The 27,528-nt window shown below is 33.9% G+C and overlaps 1 long non-coding RNA gene across 1 annotated transcript in view; it reads right to left on the reverse strand.

Annotated features, from left to right (window-relative positions):
* The window catches only part of LOC116420462, a 208,410-nt gene that overhangs the window by 22,216 nt on the left and 158,666 nt on the right, over positions 1 to 27,528 (reverse strand). The window contains exon 6 of the long non-coding RNA XR_004230791.1: positions 551 to 628. This is a non-coding gene — a long non-coding RNA (uncharacterized LOC116420462). The remainder of the gene's footprint in view (positions 1 to 550; positions 629 to 27,528) is intronic.

The raw sequence follows: 27,528 nt of genomic DNA on the forward strand, positions 1-27,528 counted from the left end.
AGCATGTTTTCCATCCCTCTAACCCTGATTCATGAATTTCTTCATGTGCATACACCACCCCAATATATATTATCTTCCTCCTTACATATCCTATTTATTCTGAAAAAGGTATACCCATCTAGGGTCATATCCCAGTTGTGAGTCCCATCCCATTAAACTTTAGTGATATCTACACAGTCAAATCTGCCTTCTTGCAATAGAATTTCTGTTTCCCTTTGGTTGTTACCCATATTACGAGCATTTTGGTTAGTTTCTGAGGCTATTTTTAAAAATTTGCTGATTTCTTATGTCCTGCGACATAACCAAGAAAAAGATCACAAGCCTAGCATAGAAACATGATGTATTGATGGGAGATTCATTATCTGCTGAAGTTCTCTCCCTGCCAAGGGCAAAGCAATTCAGACTTTCTTAACTGGATATAATAATCCAATTGCTCAAAAGGTGAAGGCAAAAATAAGATGAACAATAATTCCAGACCCAATTCTATCACAAGTGAAATTTTTTTATGAAGTAGAAATCATAGGAACACTGAAGAAAAGTGATCACTTACTTTTTGATGTGACTTAGCATCTAGGAAGGTTATTGTTGGCCATACATATTAAGTAGTAGAATGGATAGCATGTTGAACCTAGAGTCAAAAAGAATTGAATTTAAATCTGGCTGAACTTACTAGCCATACTTCTATTTGCCTTGGATTCTTCAGCTATAAAATGGGATTAATAATAGTAACTACAAATCCAGATTGTTATGAGGATAAAATAAAATACTTGGGAAGTGCTTTTACTTTTTAAGATTTAAAATCTTAAATCACAATATAAATGCTAGTGATTATTAGTATCATTATTATTATAAATGCTAGTGATAATTATAATCAGTATTATATATACCATATATAATATATTATTATTATAAGAAACAAAAGATTGAAACAGAGGCTGGTCTCCCCACAGCTCAGTTCCCTTTTTTGTTGTACTTGCTTTCTCTCCCTCTTTCATTTGCATTGGAAACCAAAACCTAAGATTGTTATCAGCATTTTTGATTTCTATATCACGTTCTTGATTCACACCATAAGCTTATAGCTTACTAAAAATTCCCAGATTTTTTCCAAACTTCTGTCTAGCCATGTTTCCCTATATTATACCTGTAATGTTGATTTTTTTAAATATGTAAATATGAGATTTAGCATTCAAATATCACTGACACTGATAATTTCACTCTAGCTTGACTTGAAGAAGCTGTATTGGGAATACTGTGTCCACATTACAAGAAGGCACCATATTACAAGAAGGACATTGAATGGCTAAAAACTTACAGAGGATGGATGTTGAAGAGCCTCAGAATGATGCTATGAAAAATCTGGAAACATTTAATCCAGAGAAGAAATGATTTGGAAGGTGACAAGATAGCGATATCTGATTAGCTGTTTTATGCAAAAGGGGCAAGGCATATTTTCCTTGGTCCCTTAAAGTAAAACTAGGAGTAACTAAGGATGTTGCTGAGAGGTGGATTTAATTTTGATACAAAGAAATACTTTCTAATAATTAAAGCTTGGATAACTTAGATGATACAGTGGATAGAGCTGCTGAGCCTAAAGTCAGGAAGACTCATCCTCCTGAATTTAAAAACTTCTTCACTTACTAGCTGTATGACCCTGGTTAAGTCACTTATCCCCTTTTTGCCTCATTTTCTTCATCTGTGAAATAAGCTGAAGAAGGAAATGACAGAACACTCCAGTCTCTGCCAAAAAAAAAAAAAAAAAAACAACCCAAATGGGGCCATGAAGAATCGGAAATGACTGAACCACCACAACAAATTAGGTTGCCTTGCGATATAGTGGATTTCCCCTCACTAGAAATCTTTAACCAAAGATCTTTCATTAATATTGTAGAGAGGGGATTCTTACTCAGATGTGGATTGGATTACATGACTTTCAGGGACCCTAACAACATTAAAATTCTGTGATTCTGTGAAGAAAACTGTAATTCTACATTGCCAAGATTATGTGTTGTTTATTCAATTCTATTTTGGAAGCTGGCAGGGAATAAATTATAAACAAATGAAGCAAAAATTTTAGAAATATCTATACTTTTATAAATCTGCTGGGACAAAAGCATCAGAGGCAAAAACATCCAAAAATGACTGATTAATCCCTATGGTTTTACCCCTGTATACTACAATCCTATCATGCCTTCAATGTGTATCCTGATTTAGTAACAAATAAGTCTGTGAACTAAGAGATTTCATGTTGTTATCAATAGGACTGACCCTTTTGGCACTTTTCAAAGATGATGATTATTTATTTTATTTTAAATTTATTAAATAAAACAAACATTTCCCAAACATAATAGAATAAAAAAAGATGATTATAAATGAAACTGCAAATCTATTATGTACAACTTGTCATTCCTTTTAAATATATATTAAAGTTATAATTACATTATCATTATAATACATTAAATATTTGTTTTATTTATCCCTTTTTTCTCTTCTTTCTCCCCTATTCCCCAGAAATGGCTATAATTAAACACAAATATGTGTGTATATTTATACATATATGTGTGTAGATGTATGTATGTATACATGGAAAATCATTACATACATACTTCTATTTGTCAGTTCTTTCTCTGGATATAGATAGCATCTTTTTTTATAGGTCCTTTATAGTTAATTTGGACATTTTATAATAGTCAAAATGACTTAGCCATTCCAACTTGTTCTTAAAACAGTATTGCTGTTACAGTATACAGCCTTCTCACAGGTAAGAATTCATTATTTGGTAAAAATTATTGGGAAAACTGAAAAAAACAGTCTGGAAAAAAATTGGGCACAGAACAATATCTTATACCATTTACCAAGGCAAAATCAAAATGAACATGTGATCTAGATATAAAGAGGTTACAAGAAAATTTGCAAAACATAGAAGATATTGCCTCCTAGACTTATGGATATAGATAGGTGAATAATTTATGACTAAATAAGGGACAGAGAACATATGAGGTAGAAAATGGATAATTTCTGTTACATTTTTTACATTAAAAATATTTTATACATGTAAATCAAATGTAACCAAGATCAGAAGGAAAGCAGAAAAATAGGGTAAATGTTTTATAGATAATTTTTCAAATAAAGGTCTCATATCTCAAATATGTAAAGAATTTTGTCAAATCTGAAAAATGTGAATCATTTTCCAATTGATAAATAGTCAAAGGATTTGAACAGGCAATTTTTTGATGAGGAAATCAAAATCAAAACAATTTATAGTCATGTAAAAAAATGCTCTAAATCATTACTGATTAAAGAAATTGAGATCCTCTTAGCCCTTGCTTAGTATTCCAGTACTTTTGAACAAAGAGGTTTCTGCAGTGGTGTGCAAAATCTATGGGGCAATGTATAATAGTGCAATTTATTGAGGTACAATAACTCATAAAAATTTTACCTCTAAAATTGAATAATTTGCAATATTACATGCTTATTTTGCTATTAATCTTTATTCACAAGACTTTGACACATTTTGTCATCATGACACCATGATATCTCTTGTATGCATTCTTTTTTGTCCTCAGATACTTCCTTTGCCCTTCATTATCAAAGCCTTGTCATCTCACAACTGGACCATTGCCCTGACCTGGACTGGTCAATTTCCCTGCCACAAGTTTTCCACATTCTATTCTCTACTCAATTGTCATATTGATCACCTTAAATCACAGACTTATCTCTCTTTCCCCTTTAATAAACTCCTTTAGCTTCCAGTCACCTACAGGATCAAATGTAGAATCTTCAGTTAGGTTTTTAAAGTCCTTTATAACCTAATCGTTTCCTACCTTACCTACTTACATTTTATTCACTTGTGGTACCGTGTAATCTAGCGACACTAGCTTCCTTGCTATGCCTTCCTCAAAATGGTCTATCTCTTAACTCTTGGCATTTTTACTGGCTGTCCCCAGTGCCTGAAAAGCTATTCTTCCTCATCTCAGCTTTTTTGCTTCTCTGGAAGCAAACCTTCAAACCTTCAAACCTCAGGTAAAACTCTACCTTCCACAAAAAGCCTTTTTCAAACCCACTTGGACCTAGGACTTTTTCTCAGTTGGTTGTCTCCAATTTATCCTATATACAACTTGGTTGTCCATAGTTGTTTTCACATTTTCTTTTCCATTAGACAAACTCCTTAAGAGCAGGGACTGTCTGATGAAGTTGTCCAGGTCTTATAGGTTCATCTAGATGTCTTCTGATAATGATTTTGATATATTATTGAATTAAAAATTGAGTTTGATTAGTAAAAATTACTTTCCCCTAAACTTTGGTACTTTGTGACAAGCATTTTTTTCTTCATAGACATAGTTCACAGCTTTTTGAAAATGACCTTCTCATTCTCCCAACTTTAAGAAGTCTAAATCATATAATAGAAAGGAAGGGGGAAAGGATGCAGGAGAAAGCATTTATTAAATTCTTACTATGTGGCACTATGCTAAGTAAAAAAAGTATTTAAATACTTTAAATAAATTATCTTATTTGATACTCACAACTTTGTGTTGTCATTTTTCAGTTGTATCCAACTATTTGTGACCCCATTTGGAGTTTTCTATTGAGAAATATTGGAGTAGTTTGCCATTCCCTTCTCATTTCACTGATGAGAAACTGAAGTAATCAGGGTTAAGTGATTAGCCCAGAGTCACACAACGAATACATTTTTGAGATTGGATTTGGATTCATGAAGATGAGTCTTTCTGATTCCAAACCCAATGCTCTATTTAATGTGCCACCCAGCTGTTCAATAATTTTGTAAGGTAGGTACTATTATGATCCCCATTTTACAGTTAAGGGAATTGAGACCAATAGATTGTGACTTGCCCGAGTTCACATAGCTAGTGACTCTAAGTCCAGTACTTTATCTACTATCTGTCTTAATACTTATAGAGGAATCAACAACATCTTCAGCTGCCTGGTCCCTCTGAACATGATGCTAATTTTTAGGTGATTGTTTAGGATGTTTTATAGCAATACATTGTCAGTTCTTGGTATTTATTTAACTACACATTCTTAAGCTTCAGTGTAACTTGCTATTTCATTATGAATTTGAATTATCTTTGAAATATCTTATTTCCTTACACTAAAAAGCATACAGAATATCTAACAATCATTAAAATGTGCTCTTTAAAATAGACAACTTTTGCTCATTTGCTTGTCCACTGTTTTTTTTAAAAATCCCCAAATTAAAAACATAACAATCCCCAGTTGATAAATGGTCAAAGGGTATGAACAAGCAATTTTCAGACAAAGAAATTAAAACTATCTCTAGTCATATAAAATAATGTGCCAAATCATTATTGATTAGAGAAATACAAATTAAAACAACTTTGTGCTACTACCTTACACCTATCAGGTTAGCTCAAATGACAGAAAAGAAAAATGATAAATGTTGAAGAGGATGTGGGAAAATTGAAATACAAACACATTTTTGATGGACCTATGAACTGATCTAGCCATTGTAGAAAGTAATTTGGAACTATGCCCAAAGGGTTATAAAACTGCACATACCCTTTGATCCAGCAATAATACCATTACTGCCTGTATCCCAAAGAGATCATGAAAAGGGAAAAATGACCCACATGTACAAAAATATTTATAGCAACTCTTTTTGTGTGGGCAAGGAGTTGGAAATTGAGGGGATGCTCATCAATTGAGGAATGGCTGAACAAATTGTGGTATATGAATGTAATGGAATACTACTCTATAAGAAATGGTGGTTTCAGAAAAACCTGCAAAGTTTTACATGAACTAATGCTAAGTGATGTGAGCAGAACCAGGAGAACATTGTACATAGTAACAGCAATGATCAGATTTGATAGATTTAACTTTCTGAACAATACAATTATCTTAGACAATTCCAAAAGATTCATGATGGAAAATGCTATTCATATCCACAAAAAGAACTATGGAGGCTAAATGCAAATCAAAGCCTACTATTTTCACCTTTTTGATTGTCTTTTCTTTCACAATATGATTAGTATGAAAATGTTTTATATGATTGTACATATATAATCTATATCAGATCGCTTCTTGCCTTGGGGAGAGGGGAAGGAGAAAAAATTTTGGAATCAAAATCTTATAAAAGTGAATGAACTATTTTTACATGTAATTGGAAGAAAAAAAATACCATTAAGTGGGGAAAAACAAAACAAAACAAACAAACAAAAACAAAAAAACACAAGGAAACTGTATGAAATGAAATCCTGTATTCAACTGATAAAGAACTAAAGGTAAGGGAAACCATATTAATTATTTGCATCTATTCAAGATCAGATATCCTGAAACAGCTGAGTTTTCATAGAAACATATACACATGATCATTGCTGTCACAAGGGAAACCATATCAAAATTATTGCTTATTTTAAGTAATCTGCACGCCACCATAACTGACAATGACAACCTTCTTATCAGTAAAGGGAAGGTGATATGATCTGATAGATAGAGCTCTGAATCAGCAGGAAGAAGATTTGAATTCTAATAGACATTTAAAATGTACCTGTTTTAGTTCAGTACTTTAAGGATCATTGAGTACAAATGCTACAGTTACATAAGTTTTTGGGAAAATGGGAAACTGAACCCATGTCCTATATCCCCAAACCTAGTGCTCTTTCCACTGTATTACACTAAATATATGAGATAAGAATCTGTTTTATTTTGTGATTTTTTTAGTCCAAAAAAAAGTATTACTAATATTCTATTTTTATTACCTCCTCAATACTGTATTTCTCCCATCACCCAAATTCTTCCTTTCATTCAGGAGGAAAATTAACTTTTCCCCTGTATTTTATAGCTATCAAGAGAGAACAGAAAAGAAGGGAGCAGAGTCAGTCCTCCAATCCTGTGGTGTCAAATTCACATAGAAATGGTGGCCACTAAACTATAAATAAGAACCTCTTTAGGCTTCCTGTTAACTTAGTTTTAAAATGTAATATCAGCTTTATTTTATTTTATTTTTATTTACTTTGTTAAATATTTTCCCAATTGAATTTTAATCTGGCTTGGGCCTTGCTGGGGAAGAGTTGTAGAACCACATATGTGTTTGATATCTCTGCTCTAAATTACAAAGGCAAAAAATGACTGAAGTAATATGGTGTAGTGGACTTGGAATTAGAAAGTCTTAGGTTCAAATCCTCAGATATTTAGTAGCTGTGTGATTCTGGAGAAGTCACTTAGCTTCTCTGTGCCTCAGTTTCCTTATCTGTCAAATAAAGGATTGGACTTGATGACTTATAAAATTCCTTCCAGTTCCAGTCATATGGACTAGAAGATTATGACTACAAGATTAGAAAAACATCATTCAAAGGTGTTCATTGCTTCCTTTCTACTCAACCCTCCAGGGAGCTGGAACCCAGAGAGTTGTAAGGGTGCTCCAAGACTACATAGACTTTTGTTGCTTCTTTTCTATTCAAGACCTACTTCTTTATACTTTTTTGTGTTTGTTTATCTGATTGTATAATCAGTCAATATTTGTTTTTATATACTATCTGCCAGGCATTTTGCTGAGCAGATGAATTTGGATGGATAAGAAATTAATGCCTGCATATTCTTTTTTAACATTTGCAAAAAATCTTTTGTACTTTTTAACATTTACATTAAGGGTTAGATGAAATTGAGTTGCCTGTACTGGCCCTCCAGGATGCTCAAGTGATTATTAAAAAGATGGGAAATTTATGCCAAATGCCCCCTATTAATCCTATCATTTCTATCTTCATAAGAAGCTATCAAAAATACCTTCAGGTTAGTCATTTTGGTAGTTTAACTGAACAGTTACATGCTGGCGAGTGTGCATTTTCATCTACTATTAAAAAAAACAACAGTTTTTCCCTCTTTTGGCTCACATGAGTTTTGTATTACTTGTGATTCCAATGAGTAATTCTTTAAAATACATGATGTTTTAAAATGAACGGTCAGTTGTGAATTTCTAATAATGTTTATCTCTAATAGTACCTCCCCACACAAAGCATATTCCACAATACATCACAGACCACATTTGAAGAATAAGATCCTGGGCTGAAACTGTGGTTCAATTATTAATAGAATGCCACTATCAATAAGGGAATATGTAAATCTCCTTTGTTTACGATAAAATGCATCCATTAGACCTTTCTTTACCAAGCCCATATATTTAGAACACACATAATATATTTATAGAGTTTAAAAAACGGGTGTAATCGTTTTCTCTAAGGAGGTAATGTTTCTTCATTTTTTTAATTGTCTAAAATGAAGCATATGACTGCTAGACTTATTGAAGGTGATCCAGTGCCAGATAGTGGAATTAAGTAAAATAAAATCATGCCTCAATTTTAAAAACAATAAGGCTCAAGTATCTACAACTGCTATGACATCCCTGAAGGATATTTAGGATATTTCCTTCTTAACTCTACTGTTGGTGCCACTTTCTAGATCATTAAAATTGTTAGAGATACTAAGATACAGTGCAAAATGTGCTGGATCTGAAGCTTGAGAACCTAGGTTTAATTTTTAGGCTTATACTCCCCAGTACTAAAATCACTAATTAGAACTCTTTTACTTTTTATTTCTATGTCTTGACAAGACATTGGACTTCTTGCTAGGATTCAGTTCCTCATCTGTAAAATGAAAGAGTTGCATTAATTGACCTTTAAGGTGCCTTCCATCTCTAATCTACAACAATTTGGGATAGCATGAATGGGATGAGATGGGATAGGATAGAATGGGATAGAATAGTAAAGGAAAGGATAGGATAAATTGATGATAAGGTGTGATATGATATAATATATATTTCTGGAGCAAAATTTAAACTATTAGGGTCACAGATAATCTAGGTAATCTAGTCTAGTCCTCTCATTTTACAAATGAGGAAAGGAAACTGAGGCTCAAAGAGTGACTTATACAAGGTCAGTTGATGTTTCAGTTTTTTTTTTTTTTCAATCATGTTCAACTCTTCATAAGCCCATTTGGGATTTTCCATTTCTTTCTCCAGCTTTCCAAGGCCATAGCAAAGTAAAAAGTAGAATAGCTAGAACTAGCATTTTTGGCCCTGGGCCCTAGAAACACAAAAAGACACATGAGATAAATAATACAAATAATTCATTCAAATAGAATTTGTAATCCATGATATGAAAATAATACGAGTAAATAATACAAATTATGTCAAATTGAATGGAAAGGAAATTAGTTACAATTGTGTCATGTATACCACTAAAAGAGAGCACCTACTAAATTTTGCATTTTTTAAATTTCACTAAACTGTAGCAAAACCTTAGTTATGATTCTGGACCTGAATATTGAACCCATGTCCTTTGATTCCAAATTCAATGCTCTTTCCAATGTATCATGAAGCCCTCAGAAAGTAAAAGAAACTATCAATTATATATTAAATATCCAGGAGTATTTTCAGAGTCCACACATACCCATTTTATAGATGAGAAAGTTGAAGCTCAGAGACCACCTCAAAGAAATGGTTACAATAATTATTTAAGCTTTTTCAGATCCAGTGACTTCTTTTCCTTGTCCTTTCATTACCCACCACTTAAATTCAGAGTATGAGAACCAGACTGAAATGCAAAGTATTGAACATTTCAAATGGTTTTAGAAAGAATGTTTGGCTAAGTACTTAAAAAAATCTACAATCCCATTTAATCCATCTTTTTATTCATTAATTCATTTATTGTTCTATTGGATCGTCAGTTTCAATAAGCAACATTTATGAATTAAGTGATGCTTTATTCTAACAACTACCTTAAAGATCCAATTCATTGATTTTGGATATTATATTTAGATATATGTAAAACAAATCTAGTATCAAAACACGACTGACAAATAATAGCAACAATAAATTTTGACTTGGCATACTCTTAGAAAAATGGATGTTTTCATTTTTAATTTAAATATGCACACTTGAAATTTTTAAAATAACCAGTCAAAGTCTCTATAAATCAAAGTCTCATCTCTGAATTTTTATACTAGTCAGTTCCTTAACATGTTATTTTGACATTTTTTTCTTTTGCATAGATTTGGTAAATCCTGACATAACTCAAAGGAAACATTCCAATCTCTAGTCCCATGTTTCCAACTGTATGTTTATTTTCTTTAGTCAGATGACCCCAAAAGTTTCTTCCCAAAACTCAGACTTGAGTAGAGAAATTGGAATTTTGCCCCAGAATGCTGAAAATCAGTTTACTTCTGATTCAGATGGCATTCTAGCCCATCATTCTTCACTGACCTCTATGATGTGCATGACCTATCCATTTTCTCACCTAACTTGGAATATCACCTTAGGTCTTATCACCATAATATCTGTATTGAAATTGCATCTTATTCTGGTCTCCCCGACCATCCTTTTCCCTTCTAACTATTAGAGTAAGTTTGCAAATTGTTAATATAAAATAACAGTAACCGGAGTAAGATTGCAAAGGGAATCTGGAAGTCATTTACAGATTATCCCATAGATCAAAGAAGATAACAGTTACTTGAAAACTGTATCATAAATTAACTAAAAATCATATTCTGAGACTATCTGCTAACTTAGGAGATGTCAGCTAGCTCTTACTGTAAGAGTCTTTTGGTTTTGCTAACTGCCCATCCTTTGAAAACCTCAGATAAGCTCCAGATAATCACAATAAGACCAGCAGAGCATTGAATGTTGCTGATAACTTTGAGATGATGCGAATATATTAATGAACTAACCCCAATGGGGTAGGGATAACAATCTGTCACCTAGCAAAACATTGTAAAAATGAAAATCCAAACTCATTTCCTCAGTATTCCTCTCTTTCCATCCAGATCCATATTATTCCCAACTCTAATTCATGGTTATATAAGAGACTTTGTTTCCCTTCTCAGTCTCTTCCTCATGATGTCTGATTTCCTCTACCATCCCATCCCTGACTCAATATCATCTACCTCTGCGTCCTCCTTTCTCCATATGTATCTGTACTTTCTAGGCCATTTGTCCCTGTAATATTCAGTCTGTTTAAAATATGATTGAAACCTTATTCCCTGCTGAAGTCATGGTCTTTCCTGGCAAGTATCCAAAGAACTGGGCATATCTGCTCCCATTTAAGAATTCCATAAGTTAATTAACAATTAAGCATCTCCCTCTGGGAGCCTACCTTTTTCTACCACCCCTCTTTCTCCTCATCTGTCACTGCCTCATCTAGATCCTTTATCTCCACCATGGGTTGAAGGTCATTGGGAGACCAGGCTAGATTCCCTGGAGGTTGATTCATCCAGTTTGACTGTACCTCATGCAGACTATGCATGGCTCTGCCCTCACCAACCTAACTCCCCCCAACTAGATTTTCCTTAGATACAGTTTTGGATGTCCCACTTACATTTCTAAATCAAGAACTCTGAAACTGAGTTTATCATCTCCTATTTCAAACCAACTTTTCCTCCTTATTTTCCTACTTTTCTTATTAGTTATTCTTTCAAGCTCAGAATATGGGAGTTGTCTGTGATTCCCTTGTATGCTACATTGAACCAGACTGGGTTGTAGAGTTTGACATTACTTGAGATAAGAAGAGCAGTCATTTTGTAAAAGTAATTGATATTTATTAAGTAGAGAATTGTTCTTCATATAGTAAAGTTTTAGGGTCATGATATTTAGTCCAGGTGTAGCCTATTAAATGGAATTCATGCCCAATAATTCAGAACTAAACCTCTTCTTTTCTAAACTTTTGTACAAAATTTTCTCTTGTCCTTTTCCTGCAAGCTAAGGGGAAAAAGTAGAAAAACAATTTGAGTTGTTCTATGTGCTACCAAGGATCTGATTACTCTTTGCCTGTTTACATTCAGTGCAAAATACACCAAGATGTCTCCATGCTGACTCCATGGCCTCTACCTCATTTTTGTATCATTTCATTCAAAATCTGTGCTTTCATTAGATTTTGCTCTGCCTCAATCCTCTCTAGGCTCCATTATTGATTTCTTCTACCATATCCCAACCCTTCATCCTGAAGCTCCTTCCCACACATTGGAAGTACCCTTTGGCTTCTCCCTCTGATTGAATGGCTCCTCCCAGGAGAGTACATAGACCAGTCATATACAAAGATATGTCTAAAGAACCACTGTCAGTAGGATAATTGTTTATTTTTTATATTTTTATGGTTTGTAATAGAATTTGTAATGAATTGGTATTGACTCAGCCATGTCTTTACCACATAATGTTTGTCATACATTTTCAAAATGGCTGGCTGGTGTTTATGGCCATAGAACATATCTACTCTACTAAAACAATTTAGGGATCAAGTTCCCTCTCTTAACTTCATAGGCAAAAAGCTCTCACCAATTAGATTTTTGGGTTACTCATCCCCCATGTAGTTCCTTGTGGTATTATTCTCGGGATAAAATAAAGAAGCATAAAATGAGTATTCATTCTTTTAAAATTAAATGTAGCTTTATTTAACGGAACTCTATTTTTTCCCCTCCTACTCATCACCCTCACTGGAAAAGAGAAAAAAAAAACATGCCTCATAAAATAGAACAAATTCTTTCACTGACTATGTTTAAAAAATGTCATATTCTGCAACCTGAGTCCTTCACCTCTTTGGCAGGAAGTGGACATCATATTTCATCATTCATTCTATGGAAACATTTTTGATCATTGTATTGGTCTGAGTTCTTAGAGCTTCCATACTTGAAATGAGTATTCCTTTAACCAATATTTTTTAGCATTTATTGGGTAATAAAAGCATGGTGAATGATATAGAGATGGATATTTTAGTCTCATTCTGAGGCTCTTCCTTGGACTGATAAGAAGTTGTTTCACTGAGGCAATCTTTTAAAATATAAATCACATTTCTTCAATCCTTTCCCCCTCCACACCAAAGAAAAGAAGTAGAAAACATTGAATTCTTAAGTACAATCAATGTCTGCATCACAAGCAAGTCTAGTTTCTTTTGTCTCTGGATCAAATAATGTCATCAAGGTGCACTTGCCTGTCAAACATTTCACTGGTCTTGGAGACAGCTTAAGAGCTACAGTATATCTCGTGCCAGGACTGCTACTACAAAAAATGATCTTGGTTTGCAATTTCAGTTTACATGCATTTGGTTAAAATGCTAGATCTTTGCAGAAAAGGCCTCTTAGGTGAGTACTCTTAAAAGAGAGGGGAAAAGATTTTTAAAAAATTTTTATCACTAACTGAAGGTTCTTTGGTGATTCATCAATGTCTTGCTTTTCTTTATAGTAGCTCTTGGGAATATAATTTTTAAAATTCCATAAAATTTCCCTAGGATTTTCAGTGATTGTTTTTTCTATGAATTTTGTTGCTTTTGTCAGCCTAGAAATCTTGCTCATTCAATTTCTGAGGGGCTTTAGGGATATACAAAACAGTGGAAAGAGCACAGGATTTGGCGTTGGAAGTCCTGACTTTGAATCAGAAGGGTGGGATCTGCTATTTGCTACTAGTGGGACTTTGGGGAATACAAAGACAAAGAATGAAAAAATATATATCCTTACTAGTGAGGAGCTTATTTTCTTAAGGGAGAAAATAGCCAAGTCACTCTGCCTCTCTTATCTATAAAATGAGGGGATTGAACTAAATGATGTCTAGCAGGGGATCTTTAAGATCTAAGTCTATGGGTCATCCTTGATAGTCATAAGATAGATTCACTTCAATTCACAAAAGCAAGTAATATGCAAAACTGGGAATAAAAAAATGAAAACAAAACAACCCCTCCCCTAAATGAACTTACATTTTACTGAAAGTAAATGTAAATGTAAAAAAAAAAAAAGAAGAAGAAGAAGAAGAAAGAAAGAAAGTACTGGGGGAGGGGATCACTACATGTATGTTAAGTAAGGAAATTATTAAATGAGAAAAAAGCTTAAGCATCATGATGCCTTAGAAAACTTCCAATCAACAAGATAATACTGAGCTCTTAGGAATACAGACTTCTTGTCCTGAGGACCAGCCTACAAGTCAATGAGACCTGTTTGCTATTCCTAGCTCTGCCAGTGACTTTCTATGTAGCCCAGGGCCAGTCACATTCACAGTGTCCCAATTTCTCTCTATATCAAATGGGGTCATTCATATTTGCCACCTACCTCACAGCCATCACACTGTGGATTCATGAGATAATGCTTGTGAAAGGTTTTTAAATCCTCAGAAGAAAAAGTGCTATGTCTCAAGCATTACTGAATATTACAATGAAGCTTGGGGGTTTGTGTCTTTTCAAAAAACCACAATTGTTATTGTGAAGATGTGCTAACAAGGTCACTGAATCATCAGCAATGCCTTATTATATGCTTGGTCAATATGAAATAATGCTTGATGGGGATTTATTCTTGGTTGTGGTTTAAGGGCCAATAGGTCATGACAAAGTATTTGCCTTCACTTTGATTTTCAAGTCAGCCCAAATCTATCACCCAGATTAATTAAGGATTTATGTAGGACAAGAAGACAAGAACTCTACTTTCATTTATTTTACTACCTATGTATTCATGAGTTTATGGATTTAGAGCTAGAAATTACTTTTGAACTAAGTTCAACCTCCACATTTTTCAGATGAGAAAATTGAGTCACAAGAAGATTTAATGATCTGTTGGGCACAGAACTTGTAAGTGACTGAAATAAAAATTGAATCCAAACCTTCTGCCTCCAAATTTATTCTGCTCAAAGAAGGTTCATAGTTTCAGAGTTCTAGACATAGAAGTGGGAGATCCTGCTATAGCCTGGACCAAAAGGTTGTTGCTTCTAATTCTTGATATTCATGAGCATCCTCAAAAAAGGAACTATTTTCATTTTTGTCTTTGTACCTGTACTATCCGGCACAATGCCTGGCACATTGGAGGTACTTACTCAAGGTTTTTTAAATTGAACTGAAGGGGATAGTTGGTGAATAGTGATTTTATTTCTTGATAGTCTTGAGAAGGAAGCAACAACATTTAATCTAGTTTACAATAGAATCTCCCACTTTTAGTGTAGAGAATCTCATCAGATAATAGTATCATAGACTTAGGACTGAAGGAAACTTTAGAATCCATCTAGTCCAATCTCATCATTTGAAAAATGAGTAAACTGAGGTTCAGGAAGCTTAAGTAACTTGCCCAGATCATGAAATTAATATGTGCCAGAAAAGGGATTTGAACTTTCTCTCTTCCAAGATTCCTTACTCTCTCCAAGATTCTAACCATTATACTATGTTGTCTTTCAATGTAATCACCATCTTCTAGGACTTCACTGGTTTACTAATTTTCTTTTAATGTGTCCCTCGGTTTTCACCTAATTCACACTTTCAGGGCCCTCTGGTTACATCCAGGGACATGTTTAGCCATGCCATAGCTTCTAGAGGGACCTTTCTTTGCTCAGAAAGCAAGGCAGGCTCCTAATTACAAAATCATTATTGTCATTGCAATCCTCATTTACCATTACCTTGCGCCAAACTGTCCCTTTTCTGGGAAAAACAATTGAGAAATCTGTGAGACAGAATTACCGGCATCACCGGCAGTTCTCCAGCCCCTTCTTTTGTGTTTAGTTTAGGGACATGCTGCATTTTCAACATTTGATGAAGAAATCAAAAGTCAAGCATTATCTAATAAAGCTAACAATAGCAGAGGCTGAGTATAAGAATGAAGAGAACATGAGAGGAAAAAAGAGAAAGAGAGAGAGAGAGACAGACAGACAGACAGACAAAGACACAGAGACAGAGATTCACAGAGACAGAGAGGTACAGAGAGAGAGACAGAGACAGAGACAGAGGAGATAGAGAGAATCTGCTTCAATTGTTTTTCCCTGGTGAAAATAGATTACCTAAGTTTTGATGACCAGCCATCGATGACTCTACAAAATTCAGTCCTTTGCTCCAAATTGCCAGCTTGCCCTGTCTGACAGAACTTGTCTCAGTGCTCTTTTCATATTTCTCACTTTGCTGTATATTTATATCGTATTTCTCAATAGCCTGAGCACTTGCCACATATCTATTAATCAGATCCTTACCTCGGAGTACCAGAGCCAGTTCCAATTATTCTTTTAGCATATTATTATGTGAAGAGTATTCAGTATCTTGGCAACAGACACACCCTAAATCATTTTCCAGATAATACAGCAAGTGGAGAGCTGAGGAAGGACACAGGAGGACAGAATGACGGCATTCGAACACAATCATATAACAGGGATTACTTTATTTAGTATGTACCAACGTTAAAGCTCTGATCCTACCTAGCAAGGTGAGACAATTTGCTGCTAACATAAGTTTTAATGCCTGAAAATGACCACAAGTATGTCTGAAATCCTTAATAACAATTTCAGGAAACCCAGTAGTTTGTGAGCTACATATATTAATTTAAAAGGAAAGAAATATTTCATTTTTACAAACAAGTAGTTTGATAAGGTAAGCTATTTTCTCTGAGGTCAGAGACTGTTGTGACAACCATCATCAAGCACCAAACACAGTACCTGGCATAAAAATCCTTATTTTTTTATCATATTTTCTGATTTTCTCAGGTTCTACCACTGTTTGGACAATTTCAAAACCCAAATCAATTCAATAAGCTTTTATTAAATTAATATCATAATGTGAAAGGCACTGAGTCAGGTAGAGGGAATACAAAGATCAAATGAATACAAGTCTTGTCGTTGAGAATTTTGAAATCTTTTTTTTAAAGGGGGGGAATAAAAAATGTGTACAAAAATGTTCAGAAGTGAGTGAATGACACATAAAAAAGTAGTGAAGAAGGCCATGGAGAACCATTTGATCAGCCTGCAGAACAATAGTTTACAGCTTGGGTATATCACCAAACTTGTCACTAACGGAAGCAGCAATTAGAAGCAGAGAAGGGGTTGTGTAGGGATGCTACCCTTGGTTTGTGACTTGTCTTTCTCCTACTTGGCACTCTGGCCACGTATGTTCCCTTGTGTGTTCCTTTCCACAATAATGTAGGAATCTGTGAACATGAAGGGATTTTTACTTGAAATTTATTTTGCTAAAATAACTGTATGGACATATATACATATATTGTATTTAACATGTACTTTAACATATTTAACATGTATTGCCATCTCGGGGAGAGGATGGGGGGGAACGGGAAAAATTAGAACAAAAGGTTTTGCAATTGTCAACGTTGAAAAATTACCCATGCATATATCTTGTAAATAAAAAGCTATAATAAAATATATTTTTAAAAAATCATAAAGGAGGAGAAAAGACCCACATTTGTAAAAAAAAAAAATTATTTTGCTAGGCAGTTTAAGCACCTTTTTCTATGAATTAACTTCTTGTTGATCTGGCAAAAGTAACATCCATGGGAGTTTATGAACAAAGGTTTTTAGTAGTGACTGACCTAAAACAACTTTGGCCATTTTCAGGACAACTTCAGGTTTCACAGGTAATTGTTACAAATCAGAATATTCTCAATGCAAATACAGGAAAAAAATAACTGAATGGTTTTTGAAATGAGTGCAATATTCCAGGAATTGTTCTAGGTTAAATGGATAAAAATACAAAGGTAGCTCTTGCCTTCAAGGACTCTACATTTTAATAAGGAATGACAGAACATACAAAGGAATGGTCCAATGGAAGGAGATTAGATCTGGGATGGCTACATATAGAGATGATGAAAAGAGCAATAGGGCATTCAATTGTTATGCCCTTTCAAGAAGCAATGGTAAAAATGATTTGATTGCTGTTTCTAGAGCAAGAGGTGGAACAGATGGCAAGATGTCCAAGATGCTGGATGGCCTATGAGTTATATGAGAGATTGTAAGAGAAAACAATTATATGTGGAAAAAATACTTCTACTATGAAAGGCTTCATGGAGAAGTTTATAACAGAATTGGACTTTGGAAGGAAATTACTTTGCCAGTTGGAAATAGAGGAATGGGGACAAAAGTTTACTGATAAATGTTTAACAACTGACTCTCAAGGGGAAATGTTCAAATGCCACATTTTAAAGTTTTATTTGCATTTATTGCTATTTTCGCCATCACTTTCTTAAGTCTAAACAATCGACAAAACAACAAAAATAAATCAAGGTCTGATTTTGGCTAAGTTCTGAGGTATAATTACTCATATTGAAAAATATAATAATTAAAATCAATCTGCTTTGGTTCTAGCATACTCCTGAATGGGGAGGGGGGTAAGGAGAAGTTAGGAAGGAATTAATCGTAGCTGTGGGATATAGTATGAGTAGACATAAGACAAGTAAAGACAGAATAAGAATTGGAGACGGGTAGTCCAGTTTGAATGAACTGGACAGTAAACATATGAAGGAGAGTAGGGTAAGCAATACATGGAATATTTGAATGCTGAGTCTTCTTTTCTTCATCTGCAAAAACAGTATAATACTTGTGCCATGGACTTCAAAATGAGCATAAGCCTTGCATTGTAGACTGCAGCAGGTTGTTATGAGGAAAATTCTTTGTAATCCTTTAATGTGAGCAATAATTATAACCGTGGTTGTCTGTAGAATGTAAGCTCTCTGAGGACAGGAAATGTTTTCATTGATCAGTGACTGTTTGGGTACTTAATAAAAGTTTATTGAAGGAGAGATCTGGGATATAGCATATAATAATCATTTGAATACCCCAATACATAGATATTATTAAACATAATCTTAAATAGCTTTTCTGAATTGGTCATGTCTAATCAGACTAGGCTTTTAAGTAATGGTGACCCTTCTACCCACACTTAAACACTTACTATTGCCCACATGGATACTGCCAAATAGGAGACATGCAACAAGACTGTTCAAATTATTGTTCAGGTCCTCTTGACCTTAGGACCTAACAAAAACTAGAAACAGACTTCTGTTCAAATAATTAATTCTGAGATTTTTCAGTTTGTATAAGTGATTTTATCTTGGGCCCTCTCACATAGACTTTAGAGATTGTTAACATATCTTTAAGAGCGTTAGAGTAGGACTCTTGAAGGAACCCTTCCTTTCCTTTTAAAGATATGGTAGCAGTCTCCAAAGTCTCAAAGAGAAGGGTTATTTTGACAGTGGTTATAAATATCTGAGCACTTACCGTAGACCAACACTGACACAAAATAAAGGAAAAAGTAAGAGGGAAAAGAGATGAGGAAGAAAACTGTGGGTTTAGTAAATAGTCTACACTTGAGAAAGAAAGCCGTCCAAATAGATGGATGTGGTCTCTGTTGAAGCAGCCAAACCCTCCCAGTGTATTTATATATTTCCCATCCCTCTGGGAGGCTACACTGTAGCTAATGGATGGTGGTGGGGTGTGCATTCAGGCAGGGAGCAGGTGCCAATCCACCCAGACTAGTTAATAGCAAGCAGTTAATAGCATTAAAAAAAAAAAAAGACTGAAAAATATGTGTTTACTCCAACTCTGCCTGAATAGGAATCTGGTCTGAGATTCCATTCCAACATAATAACCTACTTTATTTATTGACGAATATGTCAGAAGTATGGAAAATCCATAGGACAGCAGTCTGTAACAGTATTAAACTATATTTTTCTATTAATAGTTACTATTTATATAACACTTTAAAGTATACAAAGAGTTTTACAAATATCACAATTGATCCTTACAATAATCTTGAGAGGTAGATGCTATTATTATCACCATTTTACAGATGAAGAAACTGAGTCAGAGATTAGGTGAATTAGCCAAGAATCACAACTAGCCAGATATTCCTGACTCCAAGGGGAGTACTTGGTCATTTGCTGCTTGAAAAGACATTCTAATGTCCAGCTTAGGCTCATTCACAACCACTGCTTGGAGTGACTGCAAAGTCAAAGGTTTTCCTAAAAAAACTCCAATACTGATCAAGGAGGAATTAGGCCCTGTTGAATTTCTCTGTATTTAGACAAGATTAAATACAGCCTTATATATAGCCACATCAGTTAACCACATTATGTAAAAGAGTTGAGAAAGTTTCTGGGAAGAAACCCTATTAATTGTTGTTATTTAGTTGTTTTTGTTCAGTTTTTTTTATACATTTGGTGTTTTCTTCACAAAGACACTGGAGCGATTTACAATTTCTTTCTCCACCTCATTTTACAGATGAGAAACTGAGGCAAACAGGGTTAAGTGACTTGCTGAGGTTCACACAGCTAGTAAATGTCTAAGGTTAAATTTGAACTCAGAAAGATGAATCTTTCTGCTTTATCCATTGGGCCACTTAGCTGATTTAATTGTTAATATTATCCTGTATTAACATTCTACTTTAGTGATTCATTCATTTATATTTGGACTTTGCCCTCTATCTAAAGTTCTCTTTTAGGTTTCTCTATTTACATTCCTACATGGGAGGATGATAGTTGTAACTCATTAGAACCTTCTCATTATTATAGCAATTAGAAGAAATATATATAGACAGAAGGCACAGATATGAATTGAATATGAAGGGATAATATCTTAAAAATTAAATTAAGGGGTGAGAGATGAATGTACTGTGTAAAGGGCAGGGACTCTGGAGAAATATACTTAAGGCACAGTATGATTGATTTAATCCTAAAACAAGGTGTTAACTCAGTAGAGTTAAGATAATGATTTTCTAGTTTACATGCACTTAGTACTTAGTATAGTTGTATAAGTTGACACCTATTCTACAAGATGGACACCTATGATGATGTACTTGTAATAGGGTATTTAAACTGAGGACAAAGTCAGCCAGAGATTCCATTTTTGATCCACCTTGTGGTGGTTCTCCTGCCTCCTGCACTTTGGAAGAGACTGGTTCAGATGGGACTGAAGAAGACAATAAAGACTTTGGACTCTATTCTTGACCATTCTCATTGTTATTATTCTGCTAAGACCAAGGCTGGTCCCAAGACCTCCGGAAAGCTAACCAGAACATTATATTTTGGCACCTAAACAATACTGGGAGAAAGGGAAAGGGAGAAGTAGAATGGTATAAATTATCTGCCATGAAAAGAGGCAAGGAAAAGGTTTTCAAATGGAGGGGAAGAGGATAGAGAGAGGGTGAATGACTGAATCTTACTCTAGCAAGAATTGTCTCAAAGGTGAAATAACATACATATTTAATATGGGTATAAAACTCTATCTTAACTTGCAGGAAAGTAGGAGGGGAATGGGATACTGGAAGGGGGAAGAGTGATAAAAGAGAGGGCATATTGAGGGAGGGAGTGGTCAATAGAAAAACACTTTTGAGGAGGGACAGGGTAAAAGGAGAGAGAATAGAATAAATGAGGAGGCAATACAGTTAGCAATAGTAATTGTAAAAAAAAGAATTTTGAAGCAAATTTCTCTGATAAAGCCCATTTGTCAAACAAAGGAAACTGAGTCAAATTTATTTTTAAAAAAAGAATCTTGCCCCAATTGATAAATGATCTAAAAGATATAATCTATGTCCAAAGGGCTATAAATTCATGCATATCCTTTGATGTAACAATACCACTATTAGGCATGGATCCCAAAAGAGATTGAAAAAAAACAAAAAGAACTAAAAATACTAAAATATTTATACCATCTCTCTTTTCAGGGCAGAGAATTGGAAATTGATGGAATGCTCATCAATTGGGGGATGGCTAAAATTTATAGTGTGTGATTATGAGGGAATATTATTGTTTTATGGGAAATGATGAGCATGATGCTCTCAGAATAAACCTGAAAAGTTCTTCATGAACTCAAGAAAGGTGAAATGTACTATATACAAAGTAAAAGCAATGTTCTGAGATGACCAACTGTAAATGACTTTGCTATTTTCAGTAGTACAATCATCCACAAATGCTCTGAAAGACTTATGATGAAAAATCCTATCCATACCCTGGGAAGGAACTGGTATATATATATATATATATATATATATATATAATATATACATATATAAATACATATGCATAAATATCAGTATGTATATACAGATATATAATATATATACACACACACATACATACTAAAAAAAAGACAATTTGAATTGGTAGAAGGAGTTTTCTTATAGGTCTGATCCAAAAAAATGAATGAAATCTCAGATCTGGTACCAAAAACAAAAAACACAAAAAACTCACCTTCATATTTTCACAAAAATCATCTCATTTGATCTTCATTGAAACTCAGTGACATAGGATAGACATTAGTTTCCCTATTTTATATTTTCAAAGATAGATATAGACATGTTAAGTTTCAATTTAAGCCTCAATTCCAAAATGTAGCTTCCTCTGACTATTACAGCCCTTAAGAATTTACTCCTCTGAAATTTTACAACCATATATATACCATTTAATTATATCTTGCTTTGGATGCATCCTTAATGTTAACTCCTTAGTTTTGTCTTTCTATCTAGACTGACAGTTCTTTAGGTTTGAGTTAGTATATATCATATGCTTTGCAAACCTTAAAGTGCTTTATGTGTTGTTGTTATTGTTGTTGTTAGTAGCCAGCAATGTCTTACACTTCTTTAATATTGCTCTCAGGATCTATCACTATGTTAGTCTATAAATAACTACACTGAAGAAACTTTTCTTGTTTTCTTCTTTCTGAAAATCTCTCAGTTGTCAAAGTTGAATCTGGAATCTGCAAATCTTGTTCTCTTGATTCTCAGATGCTGGAATTATTTATTGATAAAGGAATTTATTGATAAATTTATTGATATTTATTGATAAAGGATGATGATGGTGATGATGATAATGATGATGATGATGATGATGACGATGATGATGTGTGGAGAAGCCTTCTATAGTGGTTAGAGAAAAAGTCTCAGAGTCAAAATGACCTGAAGAACACTGTCCCAAGTTGGCTACATGACCTTAGGTGAATCATTCAGTCCTTTATTACCCCCTAGGCAGAATTCTTGCTGTTCTGCAGTGGAAGATGTTATTTTCTCCCTAGGACTTTTTCATATACATGAAATCACAAATTCAGTTCAAAGAAAAACAGAAAGCAGTGCTAACTTAAATATATAGATGAATTATACAATTTAATGTTAGATGAAAGCCATGAGATATTTTTTCATAATAACCTTTTGAGGATGGCAATGTAAGTACTAATATTTCCAATTTAAAGTCCCTGTAGAGAAAAAGCCCAGAACAATAGAGAGAGGGTTAGCTGTGGAATCAGAAACAGACAGACAGATAGATAAACAAACAAATGAATGAATGAATGAATAAAAACAGACAAACAGAAAAATAAATAAAGCATTTCTTAACACTGTCCCTACAGTCAGGAGGACCTGAGTTCAAATTCTGCTCAGACACTTGACATTTCCTAATTGAGTGACTCTGGGCAAATCACTTCTCAAATGTTTCCTGTCTGCCAGGCACCGTGCTAAATTAGGGATACAAAGATAAAATAGAAGTGGCTTTTACCCTTAAGAGTATCAATTCTAATAGGAGAAAACAATGCATACAGAGAAGAGGACTTTGTTCTGGTGATATAGGAAGAAGTGCAGGCAATGGAGAAGGCAAGTAGTAAAATGAATGGTTAAATGGGAAGGGAAGCTGAAGCAAGACTTAGCATCTAAGACTTGTCAGTAGATATCATCTATTAATTGGGTCAGTTTGCATACACTCAGTCACCACTCAGCTAGCTTGGGTCCTAGGATAGGTACTCCAAAGATGAGTAGATCAATTTCTCCAGGGTTGGGCACGGATTCAGGAACAACTAAGACTGGAGGTCTAGATCACAGGACCAGTATTCTCATCTGGTCCAGGCAGAGAAGACCAGGTTAATAGTAGTAGGCAAATGATAAGGACCTGAGTTACTAGCTGGTTGGTCATCTGGGATACAAAACTTAAAACTTGATTTGATGTCTAGGAAAACCTGGATTCAAATCCTGTCTCAGCCACATGCTGGCTATGTGACCAGAGACTAATCATTTAATTAGTCAGTGTTCCAGGCAATTTCTAAAACTATAAATGATATGATGTAGTTGCTGTTCTGTATTAGTAGAAAAAGTTACCACACTGAGATTTTTCTTCTACCCATGACATTTTGACATCACCAGTCTGAATAATAATAATAACAACAATAGCAAAAATTTCTCTACTCTACTCTTTTTAATTTCTATCTTTTTTGTTTTGTTTTGGGTTTTTGGTAGGGGGTTCAGATGGAGGGGTTGGCATTGATTTCCGTACTTCAATCAGATTGCAATTGCAGTGGCCATCCATTGTCTGACTCAAAGTTTAATTGCCATTGAAGCTTTGACCAGATCTAGATTAGTGTCTTCCTATACTCCTGGGGGTTCAGCATACTTAGTATAAACACTCAATTTAAAATTTACCCTTCTTGTATCTACCCCTGGTAATGCCATTTCATATGATGGCATTAGTGACATATTAATAATTAAGCCCCACTTTACTATCCAAAACCGATAGCATTATATTTATTTTTAAAATAAAGTCTGCTTTATTTTTATTTTCAATTTTTAAAAATTCTCCTTATTGCAACTCAGTCCATATAAATTCAGGCAATCTGCCAACCTTAGCCTCGCCTAGGAATTGAGATTTTAGGGATGTTTTGTTTTGTGTTTTGACAGGTTTTCTCACCAGTTTTAAAGATCACATTACATCCATGTTTCATTCTCTAAGCTTTGCTATAAATATTAAAATCTGGGCCTTTCCTATAAAAATGTAAACCATTCTTAGCAATAGATTCATAATTTACACTAGAAAAGATAAGAACTTGAAGGATGGTTCCATGCTTTACAAAGGAGAATTGCTTTGTCCACAATCTCAATTTCTTCATCTATGAAATGAATTGAAGGTACTAAATGACCTTTAAATTTCCTTCTAGTTCTAAAAATCTGTGATTCTATTTCTGTTTCACATATGGAAAAACTTGGGCCAGAAAAATTAGTAACTTCTCAAAGATCACTCACTGACTCAGTGGACAAGTCCTCAGTACAATCCAGGTTTCTTTCAATCAAACAATAATGCTCCTAAGGAGCCCATCTAGGTCAGTTAAATAAGCATGGACCAAAAGCATTTTTTCATATTGCTTTACACGTACATACAAATCATGTCACCAGTTCTCAAGTAATTGGCAGGCTAACATTTTCTCATTACTCCCCATCAGCTGTCACATCTCACTATTTTTCTCAAAATTCTGTAACTTTTTACCTACCTACTAATTTGAATCCAGATTCTAATATCATAAATTTAGAATTGGAAGGAAACTTAGAGGCCATCAAGTTTAGCTTTCTTATTTTGTAAATGAGGAAAATGAGGTGCCGAAAAGTTAATCTGAGGGACCCAGAGTGAGAAAGATGTCTGAAATGGGATTTGAACTCATCTTCTTCATTTCAAATCCTGTGGCCTCTCCACTGCCAAGTGAAGATTAACAATTTGGGACCAGTACACTAGACCTTATTGGCTTCTGTGTCCATTGTATTTGTATTTTTATTTCCCACTATCTTTATTTCAATTTGTTGTTTCTCAACAAGCAATAATTCCCTCTGCTTGGAAAAGCAGAGTACAGGATGGTGAATCTCTCACTTTTGTTCTTACAGTGTCTTGTATTCACAGTCCAAAGTGTGACAAGAGGAAAAAATGAGTTACTTAAATTTACTGCAGTCAGTGACTAAGTCTGATATTTTTGCAAGAATCTAAAACATTTGTGACTAGATTAAATTTGTAAATTAACATGGGAAATGGTACCCATTTTTATTTTGACATAATATCAGTGTTGCCCAAGAAAACTTGCAGTGTCTCTCAACTCTTTCTCTAGTTAAAATTTTAAGAGGGGAACTGCTTGGAATCTCTTCAGCATTAACTTAAGTTAGGGCACATCTGAAAAACAATCACTGAGATGCTATTAAAAGCATATGAATAATAAAACAGATGCTTTAAGGAAAGCTTTCCAATCAGTTTCAGAATGGGTGAAGTCCAAACCAAAGCTAAAACACTTATATAATGGGTAAAGACCTATTTAATTTTGACCCTACTCTTTGAGAATTTGTGATAAATCAGAAAGGTCATTCATAAGTTTAAAAAAAACACACACACAACTCTTCCCCAATTGATAAATAGTCAAAGGAAATGAACAGACAGTTTTCAGATTAAGAATCCAAGTTATCTACAGTCATATGAAAATATGCTCTAAATCACCATTGATTAAAGAAATGCAAATTAAGACAACTCTATCATACCTATTAGATTGGTTGATATGACAAAAAAGAAAAATAAATGTTGGAGAAGAGATGGGAATACTGAAACATTAATGGATTATTAGTGGAGTTATAAACTGATTCAATTGTTCTGGAAAGCAATTTGGAACAATGTCCAAAGAGTTATAACATTTTTCATACCCCTTGTTTCAGCAAAACTACTAGATCTATATCCCAGGGAGGTTTTTTAAAAAGGAAAGGAAAAGGAACTATAAGTACAGATCATTTTATGCTAGCTCTTTTTATGGTGAAAAAGAATTGGAAATTGAGGGGATACCCATCAATTGAGGATTGGTTGAACAACTTGTGGTATATGATTTTAATAGAATTCTATTGTCTTATAAGAAATGATGGGCAGGGTGCTTTCAGCAAAACTGAACTTATATAAACAGATGCAAAGTGAAGTGAGCAGAACCATCAGAATATTGCAACATCAATATTGTACAATGATCAACTGTGAATGATTAAGCTCTTCTTAGCAATGCAGCAATCTAAGACAGTGTCAAATAAGTTATGATGAAAAATACTATTTACTTCCAAAGAAAGAACCAATGGAATCTGGAAAGCATACTTTAAAAAAATACTTTCTTTGTTTTTCTTGGGTTTTGTTTTTGTTTTTTGTTTTTTTTGTTTGTGTTTTCTTTCCCAACATGACTAATATAGAAATAAAAGCTTTACATGATTACACATATATAACCTTTATCAAATTAGTTGTCTTGTTAATGAGGAGGGAAAGGGAAGAAGGAAAAGAATTGGGATTCAAAAAATTTGTATATGAATGTCAAAAATTGATTCCAAATATAATTGGAAAAATAATTTTAAAAGGATTGTAAATTTGGAATAATAAGGGAACTTAGAAGTCATCTAATTCAACTGTTCTCATATACAAATGCAAAAACTGAGGACCAGAGAAATTACTATTTTCTCAAAATCATGCAGGTAATAAGTGAATTTTTTTCCTCTATGAATTTTCAGATTATACTTTTAAATTAAGAAAATGTAGTCTAAAATCAGTAGCCCTCATCAAACACAGAAGAGATTGAGAATTTCTTCCAGAAACCTTCACCTTTTCATTCTGATAATTATTGTATAATTTAAGACCTAAATGTTCACAAATCCTCATTATATAATGTAAACATTGTGAATTGTAATATTTTATCAACTTTCTCATTTCACATATTTGTCCCATTTGATTATTACTTTGTAATGTTATATATAATTTACATGAAAGTAATAAAGTAAATAAATTAATAAAACTTTGTTATTGTTTAATTTTCTAATTTATATTTTTACCAAGTCATACTGGCTTTCCCATTTTACTTCAAATTGAGTTTTGCTAATGACTACTTCTCTGAGAACGGATGGGGAAAAAAAAAGAATGATAAACTAAGGAATTAGTAATACAGCACATGGAGATGAAAAAACTAACTTTGAAACAAGTGTTAAGTATTGTAAGAAACCTCTTATATTAAGGAAAACAAATCAGTAGACC

The sequence above is a fragment of the Sarcophilus harrisii genome, chromosome 1 (assembly GCF_902635505.1).
Source record: "Sarcophilus harrisii chromosome 1, mSarHar1.11, whole genome shotgun sequence".
Taxonomy (NCBI): domain Eukaryota; kingdom Metazoa; phylum Chordata; class Mammalia; order Dasyuromorphia; family Dasyuridae; genus Sarcophilus; species Sarcophilus harrisii.